Source organism: Dama dama, chromosome 20 (assembly GCF_033118175.1).
Source record: "Dama dama isolate Ldn47 chromosome 20, ASM3311817v1, whole genome shotgun sequence".
NCBI classification, from domain to species: Eukaryota; Metazoa; Chordata; class Mammalia; order Artiodactyla; family Cervidae; genus Dama; species Dama dama.
Window position 1 is genome coordinate 46,006,723 of NC_083700.1, and position 22,741 is coordinate 46,029,463.

General features: G+C 38.6%; 1 protein-coding gene across 1 annotated transcript in view; it reads left to right on the plus strand.

Annotated features, from left to right (window-relative positions):
* Positions 1 to 22,741, plus strand: part of DPYD (dihydropyrimidine dehydrogenase) — an 886,622-nt gene that overhangs the window by 622,050 nt on the left and 241,831 nt on the right. The gene's annotated exons all lie outside the window — the stretch shown is intronic.

The window sequence follows — 22,741 nt, forward strand, 5'->3', positions numbered from 1 at the left end:
AAAAGTGGAATCAAGAATTTGATGCCTCAGTGCCCTCTCTATCTATTGAATCAGTTTCTCTCTGTAACTCAGCTGTGCCATCACTCTCCTATAATAACATAAGTGGATTCAGGACTGTGGTAGGTCATCGACTGGTGGTTAATGCCTAAAATTCTTTGGTTTCTAGTCAAAGAACTCAATAAATCAGATCACTATTTGGGGGGAAACTGCTGAGGTATTCCACTTGTGGCCAATTGTATGTCCAGGGTATTCACATTGCTAACTGAGAGAAATATCTGTGCTTCATGCGTTAAATAATTCCACAATTATCAATTATATCAAGCTTGTTAATTGTATCATTCAAATTATCTACATCCTTACTTAGTTTTCAGTCAACATCTAAAAGATTTATTAAAATCTCTGATCATCATTGTTTTTTCAGTATTTTCCTATTTGTTTCCTAGAATTGTAGTGAAAGTCACCCAGTTGTGTCCGACATTTTGCGACCCCAGGGACTGTAACCTGCCAGGCTTCTCTGTCCATAGAATTCTCCAGGCCAGAATACTTGAATGGGTAGCCGTCCCCTTCTCCAGGGTATCTTCCCAACCCAGGGATCAAACCCAGGTCTCCTGCATTGCAGCAGATTCTTTACCATCTGAACCACCCAAGAAAAAAAGGCTTCCCTGACCTCACTGGGAATTGAACCCAGGCTGCGGTGGTAAGAGTGCAGAATCATAACCTCTAGACCACTAGGGAGCATCTAAGTGAGAGTTAGTCACACAGTCGTGTCCTACTCTTTGGGATCCCATGGACTGTAGCTTGCCCGGCTCTTCTGTCCATGGCATTCTCCAGGCAAGAGTATTAAAAATGGGCTGCATTTCCTTCTCAAGGAATCTTCCCTACCCAGACCTGGGGATTGAACCTGGGTCTCTTGCATTGCAGGCTGGTTCTTTACCAACTGAGCTGTATGCTAAATAAACCTTATGCCTTAAAGTTATTTAAATGTATTATCTTGCTTGGTGTATAGTTTATGAATATAGTTTTGGGAATATGTTAGTTATCCCTCTATAATATCACTCCTTATCCTCACTAAAGTTTTTGGTCTAGATTTTCACTCTTAAAATTAAATTACTATTTCTACTTTCTCTCTCTCTCTGTTTTTTTTCTATTTTAGCTGTTTGATTTGATTTTTTAAGCCCAATCTGGATCTTTTAAAAATTTTGATAATGAATTCAACCTACTCACATATATAGTGGTAACTGATCAACTTGATATAATATTTCATATTACTTTCTTTGTTGAAGTTCTCCCCCCTTGTTTTCCTTTTTATTAGTTTTTACTCCAATATGAACTTCTATTCACAATGATATGTAAAGCACTATTTCTCAACTAGTGTATCAACTTCAGTAATTATGATGACTCTACTAGAACAACCTACTTGCTTATTTTACCTCTGAAGCTCTCATCCTGTGTTTTTTAGAAACTGTCAGACTTCTGCCTGCCTTCCTGCACTTTCTTCCCTCCACAATTCCTGGGTTTCCTAAATGGCTGGGGGGGTGGGGGGGGAAGATATATATATATATATATATTTAAGAATCCTGTATTATAACTTCCATTCTAAATATTAGTTATGGAGTTATCATCATATAATTAAAACAAGTTGCTTAACATTGTTTCATTGTTGTATTTTTCTTTCCTCAGAATGAAATGATTTGCTTCTGGTTGAATTTTTTATGAGGTTGGGAGTACTTCCTCAAGTATTTTCTACAGATAAGATGAGTGGCATATTTTCTGAATCCTCGAATGTTGAAAACCCATTGTGCTTTTTCCTTAACATTTGAGTATTATATTGGCTGGTTGAAAGATTCTTGGATCACAGTCCTTTTCTTTTAATAACATAGTCAGATAATCTTTCCTTTGTAAGATAACTATTTTTTGTTCTGGGTAGAAGAAAGCACTTTTTTTTTTTCATTAGCATCAGAGGTCAGACATTTCCCCTGATTATATCTAGGTGTGTGGCTTTTTGTAAAATTAATCCTGTCTGAGTCTTACTGAGCCCATTCATTCAAAAGGCACAAGTCTTTCTTCAACCCAAGGAATTTTTATTCTATTATTTCTTTGATTATCACTTCTATTCCATGCTCAATTTTTCCCCATCTGGAACTCTACTTCTTTGCATATTCTATCACCTAGATCTTCCTCTAAATCTCTTATTTTATTGCTAATTTTCTGCTCCCCCTCCCTTTCATTTGATCATCCAGGCAACTAATTCAGTTCTCAGCAGTGGCTACTGTCTCTTTCAATTACTCTGTTAGTTTTTAGAATTCTGAAAATCATTATTGTTAGTTCAAGTGATTTTTATTTTCTAATTGCAGCTCCTTGAGAGTACTCATTACATGTAAATTAATATTCTTCTCTATTTAATTCATTAGCTCTTCCTTAATAATAGGCACCTGTTCAGCTTGACCTCCTTCCCACAACTTACAGAGTCTATGGAATAGGTAGTAATTCTTCTTTGACTTCCCTATGTCATAGGTTTTGTCACTCAAGAACAGGCCAGGACTTGAGGTTCTCTGGAGCAAGAGGAAGGTTGTGGATGATGCACAGGTTTTGTTTCAGGAGCTAGTGATCACACAAACCCCTGAACCCCTTCTCTGAGAAGTGTATAAGATCAGGTCCTAAAACTTTGCAGGTCAAAGTGGAAGAAAGTCAGTTCTTCCTAAAAGATGAATACTTGGAGAAATTTATTTCATCTACTCCCCAGCCACCAGCCCTTCCAGGTCTGTCTGCCCTAGCAGATCAGGTACCTTCCCAGAGGACAGATGTGCAAGAGAGGAGCATCAGTGGCATATGTTGGCTGAGCCCTCTCTAGTGGCAACAAAAATCTGCTGTATTAATTTCAGATCTACTGGGACTTCTGCTTCTTTCCCCTTCCCAAGGTTAATGAAGCCTCACATTTGCTGTCTTCTCTGGGGAACTCAGAGCTTCTTTAGGTGTTGAGTTATTCTGGCAACTTTCTATATCCCAGAATCTGTTTTCACAGTTTTAAATGTTGCCATCAAGTGTGAAGGTTTAATGTATATGATTTTTCACTTTCAGCTTTATTTTGTTTGTTTGTTTGTTTGTTTCCTACTAAGCCTAATTTCAGTCAAAGTACTTTTGAGATTAAATGGCAGGGTAAAATAACAGGATCATGATATCTTGCTACTTCATCTACAAACTTCTGTAACAGAGTAATTGCCACATTTAATAAACTGACATAGAGGAGCCACTCATTTAGAAAAGGAAAAGAAGGGAGTCAAGATATAGTTGTTAATGGAGCTAAGCAGGGATCACCTTCTGCTTGCTGGTTTAGTGGTAACTCACTTCCTATGAAGTAAATCAGGTTCTTCACTTAGCCAGTCTGGCTGCCATGGATTCAGGTTCTGTTGCTGGGAGATAGCTCTTGCCCAGTATTAACTCAGCCACGCCTATTAATATAGTTAAATAGTCTTCAGCCATTAAGCTATCTCTTGCCATTCTGCCAGACTTAGAGATTCCTGGTGATATAATCCTTCAAAATCCTACTCAGCCCCATACTGATTTCATTTGAGGCACTTTCTTAGCTAGACACCAATTTCCAAAAAAAGTTTTGAGTCAAAATTCTGCAATTTAGACCTCCCTTAGTAGTTTCTGAGCGAAAAACAAATAGTTGAACCCATCAGCTAATATGCCTTTTGAAGGTCTTTTGCCTCAGAGCAGTGGGAGATGGTAGGTATCTGTTCTGGGAGACCTAACTAAGTACATTATACCAGAGAGTTGAGCCATTGTGTGGTGGTCTGAACAAGGTGCAATGAGTACTTTTCCTGAGACAGACACCACAGTGGGAGGTATTTCATAGAGTCCTGAGGAATTCTGCCTCCTCATTGCTCTGACTCTCCTGGAAATATTTCTTTCTAGTTGGCATTCTCCTGTAACCTGAATATCAGATGAGTCCCTCCTCCTTTATAAGACAAATCTTTCTTCTCAAGTGCTTAATCCTAACTTTGTGTACTTTAATGTCTCACTTTCTTCCCTATACTTATAGTTTTCATTTCTCCCTTGCCCTGGTCTTTCCCCATCTCCAACATGCGTGATCAAAATCCTGAGATAAACCTGGTCCAATCCTACCACCCTCTCAATACACCTGTCCTTTTTTTTTTTCATCTCTTCATTTCCAGTTATCTAGAAAACTGCCTTCACTTCTTCACTGCTTACACTCTCCCAAACTTCTTTTGCCTGATTTTCCTCTCTCTCTAGTCAAAATACTATTAGAAATAACACCAATGGCATTTTTACAATCATCTATTTCCTTATCTCCTGCACAGAATTTGACCTTATTTAGAATTCCTTCTTGAGATTTCCTTTCTTTTAAAAACTGCATTTTTATGGCTCATTTCCATGGCTTTAAGCACTTGTTTTCCTCTTTTTCAAGTCCATGTTCATCTTGTTCCTAAGCTAGAACTCAGGTTTCCTGGCTTCTCGTTCAGTTCTCTTTCCTTGGCATTTAAATATATTGGCACAATCCTTCATTCTAAACTGTTATTGAGCACCCTACTAGTCAGGCATTGAATAGTTTACAGAGTGTAATTGAGGAGGCTCTTTGTAAAGTCTTCTCGGTCAAATGAATCTTTTCTACTATCGTGCCGTGGTGTTTAAACTGTCCACTATTACTGAGTCATTCTATGAGGTGGAGACATTATTTTATTGTTGTTGAGTTACCCTTTAAAATGTGACCATTCTTTATAAGGTAAAATCATTAAGCTATTGGTAACTTCATGACTTAAATTTATGGAACCAGTTACCTTGAAGAAAGAGAATGAGATGTTAGGACATAAGGAAATGAATCCAGAAAGTAACCCTTGGGAGTAAAGTGAGAAGGAGGTCTGAGTGGCCTCATATCACAGGGAAGAAGGTAGAGGAGTAGAAGACTAAAGGAAATTAGAAAGACTGCACTGCATTGTGTCTTTGCCTCAAAAAAGTATGTGGATTGCTTTTAGGAGAGGAGCAACTGCACTGTTGTACTTTCCAACATGCTGGTTTAAAAATGTAAGAAATTTAGAGTTAACTTTGTTTCTATCTGTTGAATTCGCCAAATGGGAGGTAATGCAGGAGACTGTGGGGACCCAGTGGGTCAGAAAGAGAGCTCTGGTAAATGAAGTTAGCTTTCAGGTATTGATATCTCTGCAGCTAATTTCACAAGGTGACATGTTCCATTATTTTAGGGAGAAAATATACAGTTATCCCAAGGAGAAACAAGGATGCTATTGTATCTGAACAGGTGACTATCTTTGACCCACATTTTAAAGAATTGCTAAGAAAAAAGATATGATCTAAAAGTTCCTTCCCAATCATTTCTGAAGATTAGAACCACTGGTGAAACTCTTTCCAAAAGGTGCAAGTGCTCAGGGCTGGTGCACTGGGAAGACCCAGAGGGATGGGATAGAGAGGGACATGGGAGGGGGGATCGGGATAGGGAACACATGTAAATCCATGGCTGATTCACGTCAATGTATGGCAAAAACCACTACAATATTGTAAAGTAATTAGCCTCCAACTAATAAAAATAAATGGAAAAAAAAAGGTGCATGGGCCTATCTTCTCTAGATTCTCCCAAAAGGCTGAGTCCAAGGCCTGTGTGTGTGTGTGTGTGTGTGTGTGTGTGTGTGTGTGTGTCTGTCTGTCTGTGTTTAAGTGCACAAGTGATTCTGATGCACAGTGTTGAAAACAACTAAGCTGGAAATTTGATGAGCTGAGTTTGATTAGATAAACTGCAATAAAGGAAAGAAGAGGGGAGGCTCTGCTTCCGCATTAGGAAGCATCTTCTAATTAAATTTAGGAAGCAGCCTCTACAAAAAGCTGACAGCAGAGCTTCCTGTGCATGTTGCAAAGGAAAGCATGATGAAAAACAAAGGAAGTTCCCTCTCTGAAAGCTTATCAGAGAGACAAGCAACCTGTCTTTCTTTTGGAATCTACAGTTTTGATCTGATTTCCCCTCACCCATCTGCAGAACCTCCATGGTAGAGCATGTACTCTGCTTTTCCCGCTATGAACCTGGCTTTCCTGTTCCCTACAACACCTTCATTTGTGTTTAGGTCACAGCACAGATTTCCTTCCAAAGTCTGCCCAGTCAAGCTTGTTTGTTCTGCAAGGATAGAGTCGAAATATCTACCAATCACTGTCCCAAAATGACTTTTCCCTTCTCTAAACTCAACAGAATTTCTGTTGCTTATCTTGTCTGTTGAGCGTCTAGTGTGTGCTTGGAACATGTCATGTAGCTGCTAAGTGACAGAGCCAGGAAAACAAAGGCTTAATTCATTCCAATCCCACAATTTGTTTTTTATTCATTCTGTCATCATGCTGCTTCCAGCACCCCACACCAACCTATACTCTGATGATATGCTTTGCTTCCCTCTTAGAATATAAACTATTTGTGGCCACAGACCATGTATATACTTGTTAGAAATCCCATAAAGCCTGCCATAGTTTTCAAAAATGAGTCAAAAAATGACCAAGCAGGAGCAGTCAACAGCAGTTGGGTGTATAACTTTAACCATGGCTTATGCTAGCACCTGGACATTTGGAGAAATTGAATTTTCTTAAGGTATCTTAAGTCCTAAATGTCTATCCACTGTAGTGTAAAATTTAAAAATAACTTTCAAGAACACTCTGAACCTTCAAAAAGAGTTTCATAGTAAGCTGAATAAGCCATATTTTAGCAATTACTGAGGAATTAAAAAGAAATTATAGAAGAAAAATAAATCTATAAGTGCTGAGACTTCAATATTAATGAGGGACAGATCCCAAGATGGTCTCAAATCCCTAAGTATCACTGTGACATATAATTTTCCTCATAAAAAGCAGTAAGCAGTTAAGTGTAACTGAAATATTTCAGTGATCCCTGTAGACCCTAATGATTCTATAGAAACAGAACTAAAGTCATTTATAATGCTATTAACATAAATTCTGAATTGAGCACCAGCTGAAACATTTCCAAGCATCACTTTTTCTTGTTTCTCATATAGAGCGTATGGTGTACTCATTTTTGCCTGAATCAACACCAAATTTACCCAGAATTTCTATTTCCTGAGATGCATCCGCTTTATAAAACTGTTGCACTTTTTTCTTATTTCCATCATAATAATTAGCTAGTGGGCTTCTTTTGGGGTCACTCTACACAAGAGTTTTTTGATCTATTCAAAAATTTATCTGTACTTCTAAGTAAAAAAAATGTTAAGCTGCACTGCAATGTAGGTGCTAACTATAAAAGCTCTTAAAAATTAGGCTTATTCCTAGCCAAGTGCCTCATTCACACCAACCTCATGACATGATCCAAGTTTCTTTAAAAATTATATATGAATATATGTTCTATGGGATCATTCACAAACACTTGAGACTTCAAATATTTAGTTGAAGAATATCAGAGACTTACCATATGAAGTAGTTTTAATTCTTGCTTCTTTTGTGTTTTTCACTGTCTACCAGTAATAATATGGAATTTATTCATTTATTGACTATTCACTTATAATTTATTTCCACAGAGTTTGTGATTTATATTATTGCTTATGGTATGCCAGGATCCAATAAATGGTAAATATTTAGTCTCTGTCATATGATGCAGCAGTACTATTATTTGTTGATGACTGTCCTGGATTGTAGTCACGCTAAAGCCTGAAGACAGAGTACTCAGCTTGGAGCAGATGAAGATGCCTTTAAGACAGAGTACCAAACAAAATGATCAGGTCTTCAGAGAGAGATTTCTTACTTCAAAGAAACTGCCAAAAATTTGCCTATAGTTGTGCTAGTCCTAATCCTACTTTCATATTACTGCCACCATTAATATATTTACTAAATATATACATACATTTGTGCTAAGTCTCTTCAGTTGTGATCAACTGTTTGTGATGCTATGGACTATAGCCCACCAGACTCCTCTGTCAATGGGATTCTCCAGGAAAGACTACTGGAATGGGTTACTATGTCCTCCTCCAGGAGATCTTCCCAATCCAGGGATGAAACCTGCATCTCTCTCTTGCCTCCTGCATTAGCAGGTGGATTCTTTACCACTAGCAACCCCTGGGAAGCCCTCTGTGTGTGTGTGTGTGTGTGTGTGTGTGTGTGTGTGTGTGTGTGTGTTATAAAACAGAAACAGGAAAACTGGCTGGAAGACCCCATATGCAGGTAGGATGTGTCATCATTTTAAACAAACAACTCAGACCTCAGAGTGCCAGATGGGCTTCCCTGGTGACTCAGGTGGTAAAGAATTTGCCTGCAATGTGGGAGACCTAGATTTGATCCCTGGGTTGGGAAGATACCTGGAGGAGAACATGGCAGCCCACTCCAGTATTCTTGCCTGAAGAATCTCCATGGGCAGAGGATCCTGGTGGACTACGGTCTGTGGGGTCGCAAAGAGTCAGCGACTAAGCACAGAATAGCACAGAGAGAAAAATAGCCCAGCAAGGTAAGAGGGTGTATCAAGGCCCAGAAACACCAAGAGTGTTCTCAGTGTTCACAATCAGAAAATAATTAACAGTGATTATCTCAGTAACATTTCAGATGGAATAAAAAGGATCTGGAAATATAAAACCTGAGAGAGAAATAAGGCATTCTTTCTTCTAATGTAAGATTCCTAGGTAATAAAGAAATAGTATGAAGAAAATTCTCTTAGTACTGTGAAGTTCTATTTCTCTGAACGCCTGCTTCAGCATAAGTATTATATAGCTTTAAGTGGAATTTGGGCTTCCCTGGTGGCTCAGATGGTAAAGCGTCTGCCTGCAGTGTGGGAGACCCAGGTTCGATCCCTGGGTTGGGAAGATCCCCTGGAGAAGTAAATGGCAACCCACTCCAGTACTCTTGCTGGAAAATTCCATGGACAGAGGAGCCTGGGCTACAGTCCATGGGGTCACAAAGAGTCGGACACGACTGAGCGACTTCACTTCACTTCAAGTGGAATTTAATCAAAGTTATTTTCTTTTTTAAATTAATTTATTTTTTATTGAAGGATAATTGCTTTACACAATTTTGCTGCTTTCTGTCAAACCGCAACATGAATCAGCCATAGGTATAAATATATCCCCTCCCTTTTGAACCTGCCTCCCATCTCCCTCCCCATCCCACCCCTCTAGGTTGATACAGAGCCCTGTTTGAGTTTCCTGAGCCACACAGCAATTTCCCATTGGCTGTCTATTTTACCTATGGTAATGTGAGTTTCCATGTTACTCTTTCCATATATCTCACCCTCCCCTCCCCTCTCTGCATGTCCATAAGTCTCTATGTCTGTTTCTCCATTGTTGCCCTGTAAATAAATTCTTCAGTACCATTTCTCTAGATTCCATATATATGTGTTAGAATACAGTATTTATCTTTCTCTTTCTGACTCACTACACTCTGTATAATAGGTTCTAGGTTCATCCACTTCATTAGAACTTACTAAAATGTGTTCCTTTTTATGGCTGAGTAATATTCCATTGTGTAAATGTGCCACAACTTCTTTATCCATTCATCTGTTGATGGACATCTACGTTGCTTCCATGTTCTAGCTAGTGTAAATAGTGCAGAATGAACAATGGGACACATGTGTCTCTTTCAATTTTGGTTTCCTCACAGTATATGCCTAGGAGTGGGATTGCTCGGTCATATGGTGGTTTTATTCCTAGTGTTTCAAGGAATCTCCATACTGTCTTCCATAGTGGCTGTATCAATTTACATTCCTACCAACAGTGCAAGAGTGTTCCCTTTTCTCCACACCCTTTCCAGCGTTTATTGTTTGTAGACTTTTTGATGAGGGCCATTCTGACCTGTGTGAGGTGATATATCTTTGTGGTTTTGATTTGCATTTCTCTAATAATGAGCGATGTTGAGCATCTTTTCATTGTTTGTTAGCCATCTGTATGTCTTCTTTGGAGAAATGTCTGTTTAGGTCTTTTCCCCACTTTTTGATTGGGTTGTTCATTTTTCTGGTGTTGAGTTATATGAGCTGTTTGTATATTTTGGAAATTAATCCTTTGTCAGTTGTTTCATTTGCTATTATATTCTCCCATTCTGAGGGTTGTCTTTTCACCTTGCTTATAGTTTCCTTTGCTGTGCAAAAGCTTTTAAGTTTAATCAGGTCCCACTTGTTTACTTTTGTTTTTATTTCTGTAACTCTAGGAGGTGGGTCATAGAGGATCTTGCTTTGATTTATATCATTGAGTGTTCTGCCTATGTTTTCCTCTAAATGTTTTATAGTTTCTGGTCTTACATTTAGGTCTTTAATCTATTTTGAGTTTCTGTTTGTGTATGCTGTTAGGAAGTGTTCTAATTTCATTCTTTTACATGTAGCTGTCCAGTTTTCCCAGCACCATTTACTGAAGAGGCTGTCTTTGCCCCATTGTATATTCTTGTATCTTTTGTCAAAAATAAGGTACCCATAGGTGCATGGTTTTATTTCTGGGCTTTCTGTCTTATTCCATTGGTCTATATTTCTGTTTTTGTGCCAGTACAATGCTGCCTTGATGACTGTAGCTTTGTAGTATAACCTGGAGTAAGAATGCTTGATTCCTCCAGCTCCATTCTTCTTTCTCAAGACTGCTTTGGCTATTCAGGGTCTTTTATGTTTCCATATGAATTGCGAAATTTTTTGTTCCAGTTCTGTGAAAAATGCTGTTGGTAATTTGATAGGGATCACATTGAATCTGTAAATTGCATTTGGTAGTATAGTCATTTTCACAATTTTGATTCTTCCTACCCAGGAACATGGAATATCTCTCCATCTATTTATGTCATCTTTGATTTCTTTCATTAGTGTCATATAATTTCCTGTGTACAGGTCTTTTGTCTCCTTAGGGAAGTTTGTTCCTAGATATTTAATTCTTTTTGTTGCAATGGTGAATGGGATTGATTCCTTAATTTTTCCTTCTGATTTTTCACTGTTAGTATATAGAAATGCAAGTGATTTCTGTGTATTGCTTTTGTATCCTATAACTTTGCTAAATTCCCTGACTAGCTCTAGTAATTTTCTGATACTATCTTTAGGGTTTTCTATGTACTGTATCATGTCATCTGCAAACAGTGAGAGCTTTAATTCTTCTTTTCTGATCTGTATTCCTTTTATTTCTTTTTCTTCTCTGATCGCTGTAGCTAGGACTTCCAGAACTATGTTGAATAACAGTGGTGAAAGTGGACACCCTTGTGTTGTTCCTGATCTTAGGGGGAATGCTTTCAGTTTTTCACCATTGAGAATAATGTTTGCTGTAGGCCTTTCATATATGGCCTTTGCATTGTTGAGGTAGGCTCCTTTTATGCCCATTTTTTGAAGAGTTTTAACCATAAATAGGTACTGAATTTTGCCAAAGGCTTTTTCTGCATCTATTGAGATGATCATATGGTGTTTATCTTTTGTTTGTTAATACAGTGTATCATATTGACTGATTTCCATATATTGAAGAATCCTTGCATCCCTGGAATAAACCCAACTTGATCATGGTGTATGAGCTTTTTGATGTGTTGCTGAATTCTGTTTGCTAAAATTTTGTTGAGGATTTTTGCATCTATGTTCATAGTGTTATTGGTCTATAATTTTCTTTTTTTGTGTTGTTTGGACTTTTTTGTGTTGTTTGTGTTTCTAGTTTTTTCCCTCATTTGTGCAGTATTTCTCTGCCTTTTCAGTTTTTATTTTAAGTTATTGTGTTTGAGGTCTCTTTTTCCCAGGCTTCAAAGAAAGTTGAATTCTTTCCTTGAAGAAGGCTGAATTCTTTCTTCCTTTTGGTTTCTGCTCTTCTAAGGTTGACCCAGTGGTTTGTGTGAGCTTTGTATAGGGTGAGATTTGTGCTGTGTTTTTGTTTGTTTGTTAGTTTGTTTTTCCTCTGATGGGCAAGGGTGAGTGAGGTGGGACGCCTGTCTGCTGATGATTGGGTTTGTATTTTTGTTTTGTTTCTTGTTTAGATGGGCATCCTGCACAGGGTGCTACTGGTGGTTGGGTGATGCTGGGTCTTATATTCAAGTGGTTTCCTTTTTATGAGTTCTCACCATTTGATACTCCCTAGGGTTAGTTCTCTCCTAGTCTAGGGTCTTGGAGTCAGTGCTCCCACTCCAAAGGCTCAGGGTTTGATCTCTGGTCAGGAATGAAGATTCCACAAGTAGTTTGTTATGGCATTAAGGGAGAGTAAAACAAATATCCAAAATGAGAAACTGAAGATGAACCCCAGACAAATGGCAGTTACAAAATCAGCCTAATAATAATTAAAATAATGGAATGTACACATGTACATATACACCCATGAGCAAAGTGAAAACAGTCCAACAAAAATAAATTACAGTAGATTGATCTGGCAAACAAAGGAAATCAAAAATTATATTTACCAATTAAGAACAAAACTAACTTAAGCACAAACTGGAAAATGAAACTAAAGCAAGGTGCCAACTGTGGAATAAAGCAGTGAAAACAAAACAAACATATATGTTGAGAGGAAAGGAAAGAAAGAAAATAAAGAAAGAATAGATATTTAAAGTTAAATAGAGATAGATGAAGAAGATTTATATATGTTAAAGATTAATTACAAGGTGAAAGAACAGTAGGAAAGGCAAACGAAGGAATAAATGTAGAAAAAATATAATAGGTTTAAAAAATTAAAATTATAAAAAAGAGAAAAGAGAAAAAAATGGAAGAAGAAAGCAAAAAGGGGAAAAAAAGGAAAACTCCACAGAACTGCAAAAGCTCAATGTAGAGGCAGAGGTTTATAACAACAATAGAACGTGTGACTGAATATACATATATACATATACACCCATAAGCAAAATCAAAACAGTCCAACAAAAATAATTACAATAGATTGACCCAGTGAACAAAAGAAACCAAAAAGTATACCTACCAGAACAAAAATAATTAAAGCACAAACTGGAAAACAAAACTATAGCAAGGTGCCAAGTGGGGAATAAAGCAATGAAAACAAAACTAACAAATATGTTGAGAGGAAAGGAGAGAAAGAAAAGAAAGATAGAATAGATATTCAGAGTTAAACAGAGGTAGATAAAGAAGGTTTATATATGTTAAAGATTAACTGCAAGGGGGAAAGAACAGTAGGAAAAGCAAACAAGGGAATAAATGTAGAAAAAATAATAATAGGTTTAAAAAATTAAAACTAAAAAAAGAGAAAAGAAAAAAAAAAAAGGAGAAAAACTCCACAGAACTGCAAAAGCCCAACATAGAGGCAGAGGTTTCTGACAACAGTAAAAAAATGTGACTGAGGAAAAAGGAAAAAAAAGCTTAAAAGCTTAATTGGATTTCTTAGTGCCAATAAAATCGACAACTACAACAAAGGGGGAAAAGGGATAAAAGATTTAAAAACATCCAAAAGAATCTACAGAACAAGTCAAAAAATAAGAATAATAAATGTTTTTCTTGAGTCACTGCTGTCAGAGCCCTTTGCCGCACTGGGAATCACAGTCCACCGTATCTCGCTAGGATGCCCTCCAACACTGTACTGCTCTCTGGACCTGCTGTGGGGGCTGCTGCTGCTGCTGCTAAGTCGCTTCAGTCGTGACCCCATATGGCAGCCGACCAGGCTCCCCCGTCCATGGGATGTCCCAGGCAAGAGTACTGGAGTGGGTTGCCATTGCCTTCTCCAGCTGTGGGGGCTGCTCAGATGCTAATCTGGTCCCAGTCCTGTGTGTTCTTGCGCCGATGTCCACAGCTATCAGAGCTGATGTGCTTTCTTTTATGGGAGCTCTCAGTGGCCTTTTATATATCCCATAGATACAGAGTCTGCTTAGTTGATCATGTGAATTCAATCTGCAGCGTGTACAGCTGGTGGGAGGGTTGGGGGTCTTCTTCCTTAGCTACACTGCCCCTAGGTTTCAATTGTGGTTGTATGTCCACCTCTACATGTGGGTCATCCATTGGGGTTTAGCTCCTGAGGCTGCCCTGGAGGGCTTGGGTCTGCCCCTGTGAGGGCCAGGTGAGGAGGTGGTACAACTGCTTGGGTTGCGGGGGTTCTGGCAGCACCAGGTACCCAGGGGGGGTTGGCGGCTAGGACAGCAGGAAATATAGTGCTCTAGAAATGGATAGCAGCAAGTATTGGCCAATACGCTCCAGTGTTCTTGCCTGGAGGACTCCCTCCCTGACAGAGAAGCCTGGCAGGCCACAGTCTACAGGGTCACAAAGAGTCTGTCAGGACTTAAGTGACCCTGTACGCATAAACACAATACTTTTCTTTTTTTTTTTTTAACCTGTGGCAGCTCTACCCCAGTGAGAGTTGAGTATGAAGGTGGCGCAGTTGCTTGGCTTGCGGGGACCCTGGCGGTGCCAAGTGTGCAGGGACACAAACTGCCTCCACTATAGGAGTTATGGCTCCATCAGAGTCTTTCATTGAGCCTCTTGTTGCTGGTGATCAGAAGGCCTCTTTGGCCAGTCTCTCTCAGTAGCTCTGCCCATTCGGGCACGTAGAGGGCTCCCTTGCCTGGGGTCCTTCTCTGTAGGTCAGCGAATGAGGCACTTACAGGGGCACCCTGGATGGGGTCCTACTCTGTAGTTCAGTGGGTCAGGCGTTTGATGGGCCGGCCTCTCTATTGATCAGCTGCGATGCTGGCCTGTGGAGAGAGGCTATGGTGATGGCTCCCCGCTCCACATGTGGCTCAGCGGTATTGCCTTGCTTCCATGGCTGTCTGGCTTTCCTCCACAGGCATTTCTCACCACGATCTCCTCCCTCACATCACCTCAATCTGTCTCTCTGCAGTCAATTGCAGCCCTTGCCCTGGGTTTGCTCCACAGTCCCTAAACTCCAGCTCCCAGCTGCTGCCGCTTCCAGGAGACCCATGTTCCTGCCCGGCATATGTACGCCTGCGGCAAAGACTGTCTGATTCTCATTCCATTTAGGCTGCCACAGATGAGCTGTTTCACTCTCAGCCTTAAATGTTTCTCCTCGGACTCAGACAGTTGCCCCGCTGTGAAGATCTGACCCCTGCTTCAGTTCCCCCACCCACCAAGAGTAGGTCCAGTCCTACCAATACTCCTGTTTTTCCCCCTAGTTCCTTTGGCTTACCAAATTTTGTGTGGTTCTAGATATACTTTTCCACAGGTCAGGTCCTCCTGTCCGCTCTCAGCTGTTGTTCTGCATGCGCTTCTGTGTCTGAAGGTGTATTCCTGATGTATCCATAGGGAGAGATGTACTCCACATCCACCAACTCCTCCCCCATCTTGTTCTCCCCAAAGTCATTTTCTTAATAAAGGCAGATATTCAATTAATGCTATATCATTCTGTATCTATGTCTGAAAAAGTAAAATTACCCATTATTCTTACACAGATGGCACTATCACTAAATTTATAACAAAAATAAAATGTCATGATGCTGTGGAGGAGTTAATTCAGTTTCTTGGGTCTCGTCTTGTTTAGCCTACCTGCCTACTTACCTTCCTCCTTTGCTTCCTTCTTCCTTCCCTCCTTAAATCTCACTGTGTGCTTAGTCATTCAGTCACGTCCGACTCTTTGCTACCCCACAGACTATAGTCCACCAGGCTCCTCTGTCCATGGAGATTCTCCAGGCAAGAATACCTAGCCATAATCCATTTGAACATGAATGTGAACATTTGCAGTTTTAGCTACTGATGACTGATCTCATATAAAATAGAGCAGTATATAGTTTTCTAAGAAAATTGAGTCATACAAAAAGGTTAGTGTAAGTGAATCACTTGGCTAAGAATTAGTCTAACTTTTAGAAGCTTTTTACTAGCTAAGATCTGCATCTCAGTTTCCTGTTATCCTGTTATACATCAGTTTGGTTCAGTTGCTCAGTTGTGTCCAACTCTTTGAGACCCCATGGACTGCAGCACGCCAGGCTTCCCTGTTCATTCCCAACTCTTGGAGCTTTCTCAGACTCATGTCCATCAAGTTGGTGATGCCATCCAACCTTCTCATCCTCTGTCGTCTGCTTTTCCTCCTGCCTTTAGTCTTTCCCAGCATCAGGGACTTTTACAATGCGTCAGCTCTTCGCATCAGGTGGTCAAAGTATTGGACCTTCAGCTTCAGCATCAGTCTTTCCAAAGAATATTCAGGACTGATTTTCTTTGTATTGATTGGCTGGATCTCCTTGCAGTTCAAGGGATTCTCGGGGATCTTCTCCAACACCACAGTTCAAAAGCATCAATTCTTTGGCGCTCAGCTTTCTTTATAGTCCAACTCTCATATCAGTACATGACTACTGGAGAAACCATAGCTTGACTAGACATACCTTATTCAGCAAAGTAATGTATCTGCTTTTTAATATGCTGTCTAGGTTGGTCATAGTTTTTCTTCCAAGGAGCAAGTGTCTTAATTTCATGGCTGCAGTCACTATCTGCAGTGATGTTAGAGCCCAAGAAAACAAAAGTCTCTCACTGTTTCCATTGTTTTCCCATCTAATTGCAATGAAGTGATGAGACTGGATGCCATCTTAGTTTTTTGAATGTTGAATTTTAAGCCAGCCTTTTCACTCTCCTCTTTCACTTTTGTCAAGAGGCTCTTTAGTTCCTCCTTGCTTTCTGCCATAAGGGTGGTATTATCTGCATATCTGAGGTTATTGATATTTCTCCTGGCAATCTTGATTCCAGCTTCTGTTTCATCCAGCCCAGCATTTCACATGATGTACTCTGCATATAAGTTAAATAAGCAGGTGATAGTACACAGCCTTGATGTACTCCTTTCCCAATTTGGAACCAGTCCATTGTTCCATGTCCAGTTCTAACTGTTGCTTCTTGACCTGCATAGAGATTTCTCAGGAGGCATGTTAGGTGGTCTGCTATTCCTATCTCTTTAAGAATTTTCCACAGTTTATTGTGATCCACACAGTCACAGGCTTTGGCATAGTCAATAAAGCAAAAGTAGATGTTTTTCTGGAACCCTCTTGCTTTTTTGATGATCCAATGACTGTTGGCAATTTGATCACTGGTTCCTCTGTCTTTTCTAAATCCAGCTGAAACATCTGGTACTTCTCAGTTTACATACTATTGAAGCCTGGCTTGGAGAATTTTGAGCATTACTTTGCTAGCATGTGAGATGAGTGCAATTGTGCGGTAATTTGAACATTCTTTGGCATTGCCTTTCTTTGGGACTTGAATGAAAACTGACACTTTCCAGTCCTGTGGCCACTGCTGAGTTTTTCAGATTTGCTGGCATATTGAGTGCAGAACTTTCATAGCATCATACCTTAGGATTTGAAATAGTTCAACTGGAATTCCATCACCTTCACTAGTTTTGTTTGTAGTCGTACTGCCTAAGGCCCACTTGACTTCAGTCCCCAGAATGTCTGGCTCTAGGTGACTGATCACATCATTGTGGTTATCTGGGTCATGAAGATGTTTTTTGTATAGTTCTTCTGTGTATTCTTGCTACCTCTTCTTAATATGTTCTGCTTCTGTTAGGTCCATACAATTTCTGTCCTTTATTATGCCCATCTTTGCATGAAATGTTCCCTTGGAATCTCTAATTTTCTTGAAGAGATCTCTAGTCTTTTCCAGTCTATTGTTTTCCCCTACTTCTTTGCATTGATCACTGAGGAAGACTGTCTTATCTCTCCTTGCTATACTTTGGAACTCTGCATTCAAATGGGTATATCTTTCCTTTTCTCCTTTGACTTTTGCTTCTCTTCTTTTCTCAGCTATTTGTAAGGCCTCCTTAGACAACCAATTTGCCTTTTTGCATTTCTTTTTCTTGGGGATGGTTTGATCACTGCCTGTTGTGCAATATCGAGAACCTCTGTCCATAGTTCTTCAGGCATTCTGTCTATCAGATCTAATCCCTTGAATCTATTTGTCATACATAATACTAGGTATACATAATACTAGGTAATAAAGCTTATAGTTATCAAACTCACAAATATGATATCAGATAATTTGAAAGTGTATTTATGTTTCAAAAATAGAGTAAGATATTTAGTGTCCATTCATGTATACTGACTCAGAGGTCTCTCTTACCCTTACCTGTTTGTTAGTAACCAGCAGAATGCTTCAAAAGTGTCACTTTAATTCAGGATGAAATACTGGAAATAATAAATACTGGACATGGAACAACGGACTGGTTCCAAATAGGATAAGGAGTACGTCAAGGCTGTATACTGTCACCCTGCTTATTTAACTTATATGCAGAAATCATCATGAGAAATGCTGGGCTGGACGAAGCACAAGCTGGAATCAAGATTGCCAGGAGAAATATCAATAACCTCAGATATGCAGATGACACCACCCTTATGGCAGAAAGAGAAGAAGAACTAAAGAGCCTCTTGATGAAAGTGAAAAGAGGAGAGTGAAAAAGTTGGCTTAAAGCTCAACATTCAGAAAACTAACATCATGGCATCCAGTCCCATCATTTCATGGCAAATAGATGGAGAAACAGTGGAAACAGTGGCTGACTTTATTTTTTTGGGCTCCAAAATCACTGGGATGGTGATTGTAGCCATGAAATTAAAAGACGCTTACTCCTTGGAAGGAAAATTATGACCAACCTAGACAGCATATTAAAAAGCAGAGACATTAACTTTGTCAACAAAGGTCCGTCTCGTCAAGGCTATGGTTTTTCCACTGGTCATGTATGGATGTGAGAGTTGGACTGTGAGGTAAGCTGAGCCCTGAAAAATTGATGCTTTTGAACTGTGGTGTTAGAGAAGACTCTTGAGAGTCCTTTGGACTGCAAGGAGATCCAGCCAGTCCATCCTAGAGGAGATCAGTCCTGGGTGTTCATTGGAAGGACTGATGCTGAAGCTGAAACTCCAGTACTTCGGCCACCTGATGCGAAGAGCTGACTCATTGGAAAAGACCCTGATGCTGGGAAAGATTGAGGGCAGGAGGAGAAGGGGATGACAGAGGATGAGATGGTTGGATGGCATCACCAAATCGGTGCACATGAGTTTGGGTGGACCCCGGGAGTTGGTGATGGACAGGGAGACCTGGCCTGCTGCAGTTCATGGGGTTGCAAAGAGTCAGACACGACTGAGCGACTGAACTGAACTGGAAATAAAGTTAAAAATATACATTTTCCTTGATTACAAGGCAAAGAGAAATTTACTGGATTTTAAGTGTGCTTATAATATAAATAGCTCTTATAACTCCAATATGGATAATCAGAGTTAGTGGCTTAACCATAAAAACTGAATGTATGCAGTATCCAATTTGGTAGCAATTCTGTATCCTAAAACATATTTTTGTTAATGCTCATTCCTATTCATGCAATTTTAGCAAAATTCAGAGTTATAACTATTCTTCTTTTCCCTTATTCTCTAATAGCTATTTTAGGCTATTAATTTCATCCTGCCAGAGTGCCCCCAAAGTCTCGGAAGTAACATTTAAAAGTTGTCTATTACTCAACTTGGGAAACATTTTCTTTAATTTATCACACTTAAATAAATTGTTAGCTTTAATTAAATGTTAAATAAAACAAAGACATAAATTAAAAAGCATCTTGGGTATGAAGAACTGATATAATAAAATTAAATAAGCATTTATAAATTATACCTCTTTTCTATAAAGATTGATTCCAACATAATCAGAACGAAATTTTGGCAAATTTTAAGGAAATTTAATTGTCGGAGAGTAAATATATGACTCTCAGATAATTAGCGAAAGATTACATAAAGATGCTTTATGAAAGCATGCTGTATTTAATGTAGTTTGACTTTTTTGTGACTATTTTTTAAATTGAAGTTTAATTGCTTTATAGAATTTTCTTGCTCAACAAGAATCAGCCACTGGTACACCCATATACCCACCCTTCCGAGCCTCCCTCCCATCTTCCTCCCCATCCCACCCTTGTAGATTGTCACAGAGCCCCTGTTTGAGTTCCCGGGGGCATACAGCAAATTCCCATTGGCTCTCTATTTTACATATGGTATTGTTAATTTCCATGTTACTCTTTCCATACATCTCACCCTCTCCCTTCTCCCCTCAGACACAGAGATCTGACCTTTTTTTAATATAGCAGTATGTAGTCTTTCTCTTTTCTAACTAATATCTCTTTGGAAATGTACAACCCTATTGATATTTTAAATTATTTTTATTGTATTATCTAGTTACATAATACTAATTCATTCATCTATGTAGTATATTTATACTGAGCCATCCAAATACAAGTATATAGAAAATCTTAAGGAAAAATAAATGAGGAAATTAATTCAATGGTTGACACTAATGTGTGTGATATGAATGGGGAAGTATATTGTGGATGGAGGAAGCATATTAATAAATTCTGATCTGGTAGTTTAACATAAGTGGACTAATGTGACTGTCCTAAAATTATACAGTGACTGATTTTGACTACATATTATGGTTTATATGTATAGTATAGGTTATTGTCTGTTTTCTGATTATTTAGAAATGACTGTGGCTGCCATGTCATTTTTCTCTTAATAGCAATCTCTGTGGTATGTTAGGTTCAGGAAAATCCCATTATGAATAACACTGGCTTAAACTAAGCATTCTAGAGGAACCAAATTGTACATCTGCTAACTGAGGGGAGATCCATCTGTGAGGGAGACATGGAAGCCCTGTATTTTGGAGGGGAGTGGGGGTGCTAAAGGCTGATTGCTTGATTATGGTTGGCCTCTCATCTATTTTGCATCAACTGAAAAATCCAATTTTATTGTTGGTTTTCTTGGACTATGTGTATCTATAAATATAACTGCTTAACCCATTGTAATCTGCCTCCATCTCTATAATGTCTAGCTATATGTGCCATAAATTGCCAATGACTCTACAGATATAATCTATTGCCTACATTTCAGTCCTCATCCTACCTGATTTCTCTGGTGTATTTTATATCAAGATCTACATCTACATTTTCTTTATTGGAGTTTCTCTTCCTCCCTGGATTTTTCCTCATTGTTCTCTTCTCTCTCTGAAATAGCAAAGGTTTCACAAGACTTCAACCACCAACTACATACTAATAGCTCCTAAATGTATGCTCCAGTGATCCTGTGATCCAGATTCCTGTTAACTCTCAACTGGATTCTTTCAGCTAGCTGTCCTGTAGGGACCTTAGACTCAATGTTATCTAAAGCTCATTCATCATTTTACCCCCAAACCTGTTTCTTTGGTTTTTTCTCACTTTGTTGATGAAATAGCTACAACAGAATTGTTGATTTTCATTCAACAGTTTGTTCTCATCTTGAAAGTTTTTAATATTCATCCCTAATATGATATTACAGCCCACTAGCACTCTTATACCATAGGCCTTTCTTCTCTTTCAGATTGACGTCCCTGCTTGCACTGTGTTTTATCCTACCCAACCGCAGACATATATGGAATTATATTTCTGAAACATGGATTTAACCATATGGCTTTTCGTATTTTCTGATTGCTTAAAGGGTAAGGCACAGACTCTTTAGGAAGCTGACTCTAAACTCTCATTGAACAGTTTAGTCATATCTCCTGTCTGTTCCCTTCAAAAGCAATAATTTGGATTATTTTTTTCTATTTCCCATCACACCATGCATTCCTATGCTTTAGAGTCTTTCTAGGTATTCGTTATCCATGTGTTTCTCTAGAGGCCCTACTCTAGTTGTTGCCACTTTGTGAATCCTTCAAGACTCCAGTCTTTCCCCTCAATCCCAAAGGCACACACTTTAGAAGTAAATAAAAGTAATCACTCTGCCATTAATGTCCCACCTTTTTTGTGCACACTTCAAAAGGAAAGAAAATTGTTTGGAGTTCTTTTTATGTCTGTTTCTTATTCCAAAATGAGACCACTCATAAAGTCTTCATGGTTAGCTGCAGGGTTATTGCAAATATTCAGAAAGGTTTAGATTCTATAGTTTTTGAATTCCCACAGACACTTTATTGAGCAGGGAAAGGACAATGTAAGATTAAGACTATTGCATTTGTGATTCCAACTGTCCCATGTTAAAATCGAGGAATATTAGCAACTGGAAATGCATGAGTAAAGTCTTTTTGTAATGCTGGATTCTGTCTTTGCCCAATATTCTAGAAAGCTAATTATTTGCTGCAACATGTAAATGTTAATTATATGATCCAGTAAGGTTTACCACACTTATCTTTAAGTGAAAAAAATGCAAAGTATAAACTATCTAAATTTAGCAGTCCTTTGGGTACTTTACGTTTGTTAAATATTACAAAAGTAATACTCATCTGTTTTTAATACTAATATGATTTTGTGCATCAAGCAGCTTGAAGATTTTTCCCTCATGCAAGCTTCATCAGCTATTTTATCAACAGTGTAGGCTGCAAGCACCTTAGTAAAGTTGAGTTGGGATAAATGAAAGATCCTTGTCGAATTGGTAATCATGCAGGTGTTCAGAGTGAAAGGGAGATCCTATTTTAATTCAATTTCAGTGCTTCAAGATATTTTTTCTTATGGGCTGTATTACCAGTTTCTGTTTACATATCCATCTTTTAAGAAATCATAGCTACTCTTAATACATTTCAAATCAAGCTTCCCTATACTAGGTGATATGTATTACTTCTTTCTGCAAGGGCCTCTTTAATAATATATCTTGCTTATTATGGCATATTACAAATAATGACATATAGTAATCCCAAAGGACATTTATATATTCTCTTGACTTTGACCAGTTTTTAGTGCCCTAAGTGATTCTGACTGTACTTGAGGACAAATTAATACCTTATTTTTAAAAATAATTTCACATTTCACAGAAAGTTTCAGGTTAATTATTGGGGATTAAATAAAAATATTATTTATTTATTTGTACTATATAATCCATGCAGCTAAGGACCTGCCACACCCTAAGCTCCTTTCTAAAGGAAAATTATCAAAGACAATATCTTGCT